Here is a 12,314-nt window from a genome sequence, read left to right as displayed (position 1 = left end):
TCATTACACTGTAGAATTGTTGTATTGGTCGGCTGGAGCTGCCATAACAAAATATCATAGACTGGGTGGCTTAGACGACAGACATTTATTTCTCACAGTTCTGGAGGTTGGGAAGTTCAAGATCAATGTATTGGCCAATGTGATTCCTGGTGAGGGCCTTCTTCCTGGTTTGCAGATGGCCACCTTCTTGCTGTGTCTTCACATGGCAGAGAGAGGGAAATCTCTCTCTCTTCCTCTTTTTCTACAGCCACTGATCCCATCATGACCTCATTCAACTCTAGTTATCTCCCAAAGACCTCCCAAATAATATCTCTAAAGTGGCGGTTAGGGCTTCGACATATGAATTTTGGAGGGCCACAACTCAGAACACAGCAATTGTAGTTTAAAACAACTGGGGACCAACAAAGGGTTAATAACATTATTTTACTGAGTAACTAATTATTTAAAATTAATTAAATTTCAGTATTTAACACAAAAATAGACTAAAGGAATGTCCTTTAAATGCACTTAGCTATACAAAATACACGGGTGTCCTATTTTTTTTTCATCTCACTATGGATTGACAAAACTTTGTCATAAAATGAATTTTGTAAACCATTGCTTGTTGAAAGGTTTTGTATGACTTTACAGTTGAAGAGACAGAAAATTTGCTTTATTTAAAAAAAAAACGTTTTGGAGTTCAACTAATTTGTGCAGAAAGTTTTCCTAATTTTTGAACTGTTGGAATTCTGCTCTGAGGCACTGCTTAGTGGCAAAGAAGTTGGGAACACTCAGTCATTGACAGACATTATAATTTAAGACATGTTTATTCAGCCCAAAGTCAGGGACATCAAAGTGGACAATTTTAGCTCTTTATCTATGCATGGTTCATATAACCCTTGGTTATCCAGTGTAAAATGTTAATTTTAATCTTCAACAAATAATACTAGATAAATAGAATATCAATCTTTGATAAGTAAAACTAGACTCAGAGGTATTAACCCCTGCAAGTAATGTCTACCCCAACTAACCATATATCTCTGGATACAGTTGGAGAGAAGAATTTCAGCTATTTAAGACTCATAAGATCCGAGCTCCAGCTGGGACTTCAAATCATGTTTCCAGAACATAAGAACACTTGATAAAGTTGGAGAGAAAAATTTTTTGAAAATATGTCACCAGGCAGCTTGGGAGTGATTTAACAGAACCATTCTACAGGGTATGAATTTAACCTTTGATCTCTGAAATGAAGGTCAGCAAATTTGTTTTTACTCTGCATCTCTTATAATCAACTCAGTGTCTGGGTAAATCAGTTTCTAAAGAGGAGGCTATGTTTGCAGATAAGTGATACTTTCACTCTCCAATTTTTAACCACTTAACCCTCTCTTCCCTGAATTAAATTCTACTGCTATTCTCAACTTTTTGTGGGAAGGGAATCTAAAAACTTAAGATGCCATATATTAGAAAGGGGGAAATGCCATACTGCTGCCTGCAAAAGAAATAAAATGTCCGACAGAATGTTTTAGTGAATTTTTTTTCCTTCTAGGAGATGAGCACATGAAAATATACTGGTTTTTACCTATCAGTACACCTGAAGTCTTCTTGCTAATCTAGGACTGGCAAAGTATAGCCCATGGGCTAAATCCAACCCATTGCCTGTTTTTGTAAATAAAGTTTTATTGGAACACAAACATGCTCATTCACTTAGATATTACCTCTGGCTGCTTTTGTGTTACAATGACAGAATTGAGTTGTTGCAACAGAGATCATATGTCTCACAAAGTCTAAAATATTTGCTCTCGGGGCCTTAACACAAAATGTTTGCCAACCACTGCTTCAAATCAAAGAAAGAGGCTTGGAGTGGTGACATTATGAAAATACATCCTTAGCCCAGATACGCCAATGGCTTGCGGGTAAATGAAGATGGACATTGGTGTTCATCCAAATATTCACTTTGCAGAAACAGTCTGAGAATGACATTAAGGTGATGAAAAGAACAATAGTTGAGGATGCATCATAATGAGGTATAGACATAGTAACTAAAATTATTCCTCTGATTCTCCAGCAGTCTATCTAATAAAAATATGCTACAGTGGAGATGAACCCAGAATCTTCAGCTAATGTCAGCCATTTGGGAATAAGAGTTCCTTCTCTGCAGCAGATGTGTGGCTCAAAGTTCACCACGAGTGCACTCACAGAGAGAGCACAGCATGTGCTGTTCAGCGAGGGACCAGCACTGGCCTGTCAATGGAATAACTAATTTTGTTAAAGGACTTGGGGAAACAGTGGGGGTTGGGAACTAGGCTAGAACTGGGAAAAAACAATTTTAACCCTTTCTGGGAATGACTATTTTACTTCTTAAATAATGATGATTCTGTCCAAGAAATGCCTATTGAATTTAAACCAGAAGAATGCAATGCGCTCTGTAGCCGTCCTTGCCAGTCATCCTACATGGATAGTTGCCAGGAGGTTGACACACAAAGGCGATCATTGCATGCATGGTTATTTCAGTCATAGACACTCGTCATTCCTTGAAATTGCTCCACTCTGAGGATTATAAATTCCAACCTCCTCTTGCCCATCTTAGAAGTCAAGTGCATGGGCTGATGTGAGTGGGCTCCCTCGATTTCCTTCTCCAGCCCAAACTGCCAGGTATTCATCCTGGGTCTGGATTTTCACTTCTCTCTTGGAAGAAGAAGGACAGAGACCCACCTCTGGGCTTGAGCATTGCCATGTTCTCTGCCCTCTTTGGGACGTTGCTTTGTCATCTGCAGGTGTTTCCTTTCTAATGACTCTTTCTGTTTCCCTAACTAATATGCTTGGGTCTCACTTGCCCTAAAAATAAGAAAAACCAAAAACAAAAACATCCTTTCTTGAACTTAATGATTTTCTTTTGCCATTTTCCTGGCTTTCTTCCTTTTCACTGTCTGTAGCAAGGATAGGACTAGGTCATGCTGTAATAAGACACAGCCCCTACATCTCAGGGGCTTTCCACAACCACCCAACTTCTGTAAGGATGTACCTACACTGCTGCCACCTACTTCCTCTGTCCACTCACTGTCGTCCCACTCACATCTTCTAAAAACTGGCTTTTGTCGCCATCACTCCACTAAAACTACATTTTGTTGTTGTTGTTGTTGTTTTGAATTTCTTTTTTCTTAAAATGGTCTCTTTGTTATCTAGCTAACCATATTTTCCCTGCTATTTCCTCCCTGGTTTCTTTGTAGAATTTGACCCAGACTTTAATCCCCTTCTTCCTGAAGCCTGTTCTTGGTTTGCATGATAGTGTTTGCAGGATTTTCCAACTCTTCCATGTCCTTTCTATATACTTTTTCTCTGTCTCCTTCACCCATTTCTCCTGCTCTTCCTCCTGCTCAGTGGAGGTTGTCCAGGCAGCTCAGACTCTTCTCTGCATTCTCTCTGTGCTATCCCTGGGGCTTTAGCCTTCAGCTCGGAGCATGGAACTCCTAGCTAATCCATCCATTCATCCCTCCATCCATCCATCCCTTTTTCCAGATCTTGAACTACATTTGAAACTTTCACTTGGATTACACTTGCAAATTAATGTAAATTCACAGCCTCTCTGTTAAGCCAGCCCTTCTCCTTCCTGTTCATGGAACTGTACCAGTTAAAATGCTGTGGCTACAAGTGACAGAATATCCCAACCCAACTAGCCTAAAATATAAGAAAATTTATTATCGTAAGTAATGGGAAGTCTAGGGGCTTCTTTTGGCTCTGACCTGCTCTGTGGCTCCTTTCATGGTAGGGAGACTATTATAACATCCCTCATGATCAAATTCACATACATTGGCCTCCAGAAAGAGGAGCCAAGTTTACTTTGTGTGTGTGTGTGTGTGTGTGTGTGTGTGTGTTTGAGAGCAATGAAATCTGTTCCAGAAGTCTCCCTAGCAGTCTTCCTTTTTGGTTCTTTAAAAAAATTAATAACAACTTTATTGAGATATCCTTTGCATACCATATAATTCGTACAATTCAATGCTTTTTAGTACATCCACAGAACTGTGCAGCCATCACCGCAATCAAGTTTAGAACACTTTCATTGCCCCCAAAGAAAGCCTGTATCCATTAACAATTGCTTTCTGTCCCCCTCTCCCCAAAGCCCCTGACAGGCACTAACCCACTCTCTGCCTTTACGATTTGCTGATTCTAAACATTTTGTTCAAATGGAATCACACAATATGTGGCTTTTTGTATCTGGCTCCGTTCACTTATCATAATGTTTTGAGGTCCATCCAGGTTGGGCCTCCATGAATCAGTATCTCATTCTTTTTTATTGCTGAATAATAGTATTCCACTGTATGGACGTACCACATTTGTTTATTCATTCCCTAATTGATGAACATTTGGGCTGTTTCCACTCCTTTGCTTCCTTTTGCCAAGAATTTCGCCATATGCTCATGCCTAATCCAATCACTGGGAAGAAAATGGAGCCACAAGGATGTCTTGGACAAATCAATACCCACCCCCTGGGGCTGAGGATAAGTGCATCTTCTCTTAAGCAGTGGCCACTTAGAGAAGGGTGAATATTTGAACAAAATTGGAGGAGGGGAAGAGAGATGGGGAGTGTGGGATAGACAAAAAACAGGGTCTGCTAAAGGCAACAATCAGTACATTTTTAGTCCGAAACCTGGCTCTTTCTTCTTCCTGACCAGTGATAGCCAGTTGGTAGCCAAGCGTGTATGTTCGATGTCTGCAGTTCCCTCTCTCTCCCTCCCCTCTCCCCGGCCGCTCCCTTGCTGGGTGTCCCCTCCCCTGCCCCCTCATTCTCCTATCCTCATCTGTTTTTTTTCTAACAGCCCCCTGCTTACACCGGTCCTTCTCTTGTACCCTTTTTCCCCTCCAGTCTATCTTACACATCTTGGTGAGAGTACTGTTTTCTCAACAGCATTCATCTACTAGGAATAATGTCTCAGCCCCTGCTCAAAAGTCTTCTGCAGCTCCCTTGCCTGTAAAACCAAGTCCAAATTTATCACTCTCACAGTTAAGGTCAGCCTCATAATAACTTTATTTATCTTCTAAGTTACAAATCCCTTTTTCTATTTATGAAAGTCCTACCCACTCTTTAAGACATCTCAAATAATAAGAGCTAACATCTGTTAAACTGTGGTTGCGTCTCAGCACTGTTCTAATAGTTATTGAGATAATTCCATTGATTGCTCCTAAGAGGTCTATGAGATCCCTCTCTCCCTGACTCGCCTTCTTACTCTCTCCCCCTCTCTTTTTCTCCCTCTCCCTCCCTCTTCTCCTTCTTCCTCTCTCTCTCTCTTATTCCCACTTCTTCAACTAGACTTCCTGACCCCCAATACATTTTTGTGGTGACCTGATTCACATCCATTTGGTGATGTGATCATTGGCTTCAGAGGGGTTCGGTCTACCAGACTGAATGGGGCAGGATGCTGAAGGAGAGCGATGGCGCCATCCTTCAAATGAGTTATCCTTTCCAGGTGTACAGGGTTTAACGGCCTTCTAGAATCTGCATTCCCAGATTTCCAAGTCCCAGGCTTGAGTAGACTCAATTCTAGATGTCGCCTGTCATGTGGGACATGCCAAAGAGATACAATAATAACAACAGTTAATATTAAAGGAGCACCTACTGTGTGTCAGGCACGGTGACGAGCACTGCACATGCTCCAATCTCATGTCACCCTCACGTCAACACTGTGAGTTCCTTCATTTTACAGATGTGGAGACTGGGGCCCAGAGAGGTTAAGCAACTTGCCCAATGTGTCCCAGGCAGGACGTGGCAGAGCCAGAATTCCAAACCAAGTCCACTTGACTCCAAACTCCTTCCTCTTTACCTCTCAGCCCCTCCACACTGCCTCCACAGTTGGCAAGCCTGATTGGATCGCAGTCTGCAAGCAATTAGCGAAAGCAGCTCTCCAGCAAATCTAAGAAACAAGCCAATCTGTAAAAGGGGAGGGGAAAGCCATCTTAAAAGAGAGAGCCTTTTTCCTCCCCAGCTGGTTGAGGGGGAGCAGTTTGCCACAGGCTGCTGAGGGCAAGGAAGGGGTGGAATGTTCACTGAATGTTCATTCTCCCAATTGTTTTTCTATGACACTGAGCTCACACTCCAGGGAAAATACAGGGCCTGAATTGAAATGTCGTCCAAAGCCATTCAGCCAGGGCTTTAAAAGAAGCTTTTGTTGGTGAAAATCCCTTTACTGTCCTGACTCTCCCTGGGCTTAAGGTTGCTTGATAAAATACAGGATAATCAGTTCAATTTGAATTTCAGATAAACAACAAATATTGTTTTATTATAAGTATGTCCCATGCAATATTTGGGACATACTTATACTAAAACATTGTTCACTGTTTATCTGAAATTCAAACTGAACTGGGTGTCCTGTATTTATCTTGGTAAATCTGCCAACCCTGCCTGAACTTCAGGGGGAAGCCTGTTCCCTTCTGCCCTGATGGCCGACCAGAATCCGACAGGTTATGTCAGAATCTAAGGACGCATTCTGGAAGCTTCATGCTTATGCTTGTTCTATGTTGTCCCTTTAAGGAAACTTTAAAAAAATGATGTAGGCTTTGTATATAATAATGACAATCAATAAGACTAATAATCCTTTCAGGATCTGGGAAATGCCTGGAGGGTTTGGGGAAATCAACTTTCCACTCAAGTTCTTGGAAGCTTCTCAGCGTAATTTGTATTTAATAAGGAGCGGCAGTGTTGCTGCCACAGCGTCTTGGGAGAGCATCCCGCAGAGGAAGGGGGAGGAGGCCCTCACTTCCCGGGGGCGGAGGCCTCTTCCTCGGCCTTAGGGTTGAACTCCAAGCCCGGCAAGACCAAGCGACCATGGAGGACCGGGTACAGGAGAGGGAAATGGAAGGATGGAGAAGGAAAAGGGGGCGGGAGAGGGAAGGGGCTTCGGTGCAAGTTCGACATCGGTTTCTCTCTTGCGGTGCTCCCTGCTTCCCTCTTAGTGATAAATCTGAGAGCACATTCTTGGCATTGAGACTCTCCTACTTGGACCCTTCTCTCTTCTTGGTTCCTGGCACAGTGAGCCTGGCCATTTGCTGCAGTGATGGACCATTCCAGGGAGTGCCCCTTCTGACCAGCAGCAGCCCAGCTGTCAGAGCAGTCTCTTCAAAAGGGAAGACACCCTGGGAGGGAGAGTGTTTGCCAGGCAACTAAGTGGCCATGCTTCCAGGTGTTTAGTGTATGTATGTGGGTGTGCACAGCGGCGAATACAAGAAGCCATTGTGTTCTGCACGCTGAAGCTGGCCAAGAGCCTGGTAGCCAGGGTGGGTCACAATTCACTGCAACTCAACACATTTTTATTGAGCTTCTAAGTCCGATGCCCTGTGCTCAGCCTGTAGAAAATGTAAAGATAAGACTGATCCCTGCTTTCAAGGGACTCAGAATCTAATCGGGGATCAGGCAAAGAGACAGTAACATGACATGCAGAGCAGGGAAAGTATCCTCAGAGGGGTAAAAGCCAAAGTTTTTAAGATGTTCGAGAGAGTGAAAACGTTTGCATGGAGGAGAGATCAGGAAAGATGCAATGGAGGAGGTGGCATTCAAAACGAGCCTTGCTGGATGGGTGAGATTTCATTAAGTCGGGCATGGAGAAGATATATTTGAAAACTGCTGTTTTATTGTGTTTCATATGGAAATAAATTCATTCTTAACAGATCTAAAATGAATTCCACTAACGGTAAGCAGGGTCATACCAGGAGTAGTATTCAAAGCAGACTAGCTTGACCAATTTTATTATAATGTTTTCTCCTCTTGGAGTAGCCTTGGTGGTATCAATAACTGACATGTTTGGCTAGAACAAAACACCAAGCCCACGTGCCAGACGTGGCGCTGTGTGGTTTATATATCGTATCTCAATACGAATGAATGGCAGCCTCCTGAATAATATTATCATCTCAATTGCAAGATTAAGAATATGGTCAAGATGGACCTAGAGATTATCATACTAAGTGAAGTAAGTCAGAAAGAGAAAGACAAATATCATATGATATCATTTATATGTGGAATCTAAAATATGATACAAATGAACTTATTCACAAAGCAGAAACTGACTCACAGACATAGAAAACAAACTTATGGTTATGAAAGGGGAAGAGGAGGAAAAGGGAGTGGGGGAGGGATAAATTAGGACTTTGGGATTAGCAGATACACACTACTATATACAAAATAGATAAGCAAGCTCCTACTGTATAGCACAGGGAACTATATTCAATATCCTGTAATAAACCATAATGAAAAAGAATATATATATATACATATATATATATATATCTGAATCACTTTGCTGTACACCAGAAACTAAGATAACATTGTAAATCAACTATGCTCCAATTTAAAAAAAAGAATATGATCAAGTCAATTTATACAAATCCATCTCATGCACCCATCCACTCAGATTCAGGTATTCTTCCATTGGCATTACAAAGCAATTTCTCTATTATTTTTCTTCCTTCAAGTTTTTTTCATTGAGATACAATTTTTGGCAATGTGTAGATTCAGTAAAAATGACCAATATGGATTAATAGATAGCTAATTTCTCTATTTTTAAATTTATATTGTAAAAGTATTGCACAGGTGGAATCCTATTTGTAATGCATTCCACTAAAACACAGGTTTTGGTTCTGGGAGCCATGTGCCCTTTTGAGCTCTTGTTATCACTGTGGGCTGCTGTATGTATAAATATAACACATTTATATTAATTAAGAAATCACGTATAGTAAGTTTTTGGTAGTTCCTGATCAATATTTGTCCACCTCTTTAGAAATGTTTGAACTTTCAGTAGAGTATGTGATGATTGCTACTGAACACATGTATTATACTTTAATACTTTAATAAGATATAGGAAGGTTTCTAATATATTTTAAGGAAACTGTGGTATAACATTGTTTGAAAGTGGCTGGGTTTTGCTTAATTGTGGCATAAAGTTCTAGAAAAGAAAGGCCCTGGCTCCTTAAAGAAAGAGGTGGAGAGTTTTGGCAGCCTGTAAAAGCTGTTGGCACACTATTTGGAGTAGAAGCCACTTTCCAAGTCAATGAAGTCTTGATAAAGGAAGGAGAAGTAGAGCTCTGAGCTGGCTTTATGGGGGCCTAAGTAACCATTTCCCGATTTAGAAAAAAAAAATTTCACAGGGAAACACTATCATATAGACCTTGATGGTTTAGCTTTCTTTATAGCTAATCATCTTCAAGGGATCAAAAGAGTTTTTCTTTTTTTTTTTTTTTAACTTACCAGCAAAAGGAAAGGATACCCTTGAAAGTAGCCCTCCAGATATAATGATGAGGGTGGGTACCAAGGTAGATGGTTGCCTTCTCGCAGGAGGGCTCAGCACAGAGGCTAGTCAGATAGACAGTGGTACAAATCAGGCTCTGTGAAGATCTCAGGCAAGTGACTTGTTCCCTTCACATTTGAATTTCCCCATCTGGTAAACTGGCCTCCTGCTGCTACTTCATAGGGCTGATAGGAGAATGTATTTTCTCGACAAATAGGTATTGAGCACCTCTCATGTATCAGCCCTCCTCAAATAAAAGCGACAGCTCCTGCCTCCATGGAGTGATTAAATGAGATGATGCCTTCAGAGTCCACTGAAAGGAGTCAATACCTGCTGTGGGGAGGCTATTGTCCCAATGATAAAACGTGCAAGTGAATGTAAAGACCCATTTCCCAGACTTCTTTTGGAAGAACATCCCCATCTGAAATACTGATAAGAAGAGTGATACTTAGAAGTTCTAGAGTTTAGGTAGACTCCCAGAATGAGCTTTCCTTAGGCCTGGAAGTACGATGACATCGGGCAAAGTGGGGGAAAGATCCCCAAATTATATTTCTAGGGTTGGAATTTCTTTTTCCTTTCAACTTTCTTATATTGACATACTTGTTATGTGTACGAGTCATTAGCTAATAAGTGGTTAAATCACGTATGTGGATATTTTAACAGAGTTTCTTCCTTCCTTCCTTTTTCCTCACTTGCTCTCTCTCTCTTTCCCTTCCCCCTCCCTTCCTTTCTTTCTTAATACAAAAAGCATCAAGACTAGATCTTGTCCTCTAAAAAAACCTGATTAGCTCATCTACCAAGGATCTCTCATAACTAAGGCTCCTCAGAAATGGCTGTCATGGGCCTACTAGAAATTAATCAACATCTCTGTCAACAGAAAATGTCACTGCAGTGTTGCAATATTTGTATACTTGCTGTCTTATTTTACTGCATAAAACACATTATTCCCTCTTAAATACTGGTGTCTAAACTTAACTTGAGACCACAGAAAAGGTCTTCTAAAAAATATTTCTTCTAAGTACGGTCTATAAAAAAGTAGCAGAGAATGACGCTTTTTGTGTACTGCAACTTCAGCTGCCATATGGTACAGACCAGACTGTATTTTTAATATCTATTAATGAACAAATTGATCTGTCAACAAACAGTTGTTGTGTATGTACTTTGTGCAGAAACTCATGTTGGATCCTGAGGGGGTTACCCCCAAAATTTATGTAAACAAAAAATAAGACAGAATTTTCCCTTTGGGGACCATGAAGTTGGGAACATAACAAAAAGTTAATTAACAACTCAAAGCCAAGTGATAGTTGTCTCCTCCAAAAATGACAAAGCAGAGAGTATTGGGAAGGCTTTGTCAGGGAAGTTGTTCTTCAAACACAGGTAGGGTTTAGGCAATTCATTTTCTAAAACTTGTATAATGACAAACCAGGGACAAATGTCTTCCTAGCAACCTCAGCTGCCATGTGGTACAAAACAGACTGCATTTCTCATATTTATCAGCTAACAAATTCCTCAGTCAACAAGCATTCCTTGAGTATCTGCTTTGTACAAGAACCAATGCTGGATCTTTTAAACTTGTTTTTTAATTTTGGAACTTAATGAATTTCAGAACATATGTGTTGAATATTTGGAGGACAGATTTTTTCAACCTCTGTAATGTTCTGGGAGAAGTTGAGCTCAGCTTCCAAGAGCCAGCCTCCTCCCCCACTTCCCAGAGCCTCTGAGGCGATGCATTCAGCATCCCCCAGAGCATAGATCACTTGAAAGCCCAAAGTGTAAGAATGATGACATTCTGCTGAGCCCTTCTCCACTCACAAGCACTTTGCATCTGAGTGAAAGGGAAGTTGAGGCTAGGAGACGGATGAATCTTGAGGGGCTACTTCCTTAAACTGCAAAAGCAAGCAAAGTTCCAGGCATCAGACAATGGAATTACTTTAGTTTAGAAGGAACTCAATGCACAATAACCCGGTAACTCCCCAAGTGAGAATACGGACTTGCTCCTTGTTCATTCCCAGGTCCATGGATCCAAGCCATGAATGAAGAGTTCTTGGCTCATTAAGAAGGACAGATTTTGGGGTATGTTGTGGAGCCACCCAGGTTTTAGGAGGCTGGGAGTGGGTTACACAAAGTGCCACAGAGTGAGAAAGGAAGATGTTTGGAAATATTTTTCTGCTTCGAGTGATGAGATTGCAAGTGTTTTCTTAGCCTTGTGGAATTCCTCTAACAGCCTGGGGATTTCTAGGTTTCTAAGAAGCTTGAGGTGGTTGTTAACCTAATACACAGTCGAAGGGAGCCAAGACAGCCTTCCTATGCCAGCCGTGTGGTAGGATGTCTTCGTAAAGGGCTCTTTAAAATCAGGGGTGTAAGGGAATCCTTCTTTCCTGAACCAGGGCCTCTGAAATTGGCTCAATGGTCCTTATCCTCATCTTCTTGCTTGCTTTGCTGAAGCACAGTGTAAGCAAATAAATAACAACGAATTGCTTAATGATTTTCATAAGGGTCCACATTTTCAAGGCAAGGGGCTCTCCTGAAATGTTTGATCTACTCCATATGACTCTGTTTTCCAAATGGCCAGCACATGTCGAGGCCTGCTGTCCTCTGGGTTACAGGAAGACGCCTTTGATGGGTTAACCACAGAGTAACTGAACTCTTTTTCAAGTCCCTTTCAAAAGTTCCTTTGTCCTGCTGTGGATCCTGCCACTTGGATGGTTTCAGCAGGAGATTGCTTCTGGCAAAGGGTTCTAGTACATTCTCCGTCTGATCTGGGTTTGATCCTTAGGTAATGCAATCTGTAATCTGGTGTCCCAAAGGTTTAAGCACCTGGCAGTTATGAAATAATTACCAAACTCTAGATGGGTCACTCATACTTTTCTGGCACTTTCCACCCAACTCCACACCTGAATGAATTTCCTTAAAGCCCGATGAAGTCATCATCATTTTCGTAGGGAAGACTGATCTTACTCTTAACAAAACTTGTTGGCAGCTGCCTGATGCTGCCTTCTGTACGTTGTGACTGCTTTCAAGGTGGCCCTCCATGCTCTATAGTCTTGTCCACTGGGTCTGCTGCAT

General features: G+C 41.4%; 1 long non-coding RNA gene across 1 annotated transcript; it reads right to left on the bottom strand.

The window, feature by feature from the left end:
* Window positions 1-10,810: 10,810 nt before the first annotated feature.
* LOC132350185 (uncharacterized) lies at window positions 10,811-12,314 on the bottom strand. The gene is made up of 2 exons (XR_009497866.1): window positions 12,207-12,314; window positions 10,811-11,134 (listed from the first exon to the last, which is right to left on the bottom strand). It is a non-coding gene; the product is annotated as an uncharacterized LOC132350185 (long non-coding RNA).

The sequence above is a fragment of the Balaenoptera ricei genome, chromosome 16, assembly GCF_028023285.1.
Source record: "Balaenoptera ricei isolate mBalRic1 chromosome 16, mBalRic1.hap2, whole genome shotgun sequence".
NCBI classification, from domain to species: Eukaryota; Metazoa; Chordata; class Mammalia; order Artiodactyla; family Balaenopteridae; genus Balaenoptera; species Balaenoptera ricei.
The sequence above is the reverse complement of the archived record's forward strand: the minus strand, read 5'-3'. Positions and strand labels throughout refer to the sequence as shown.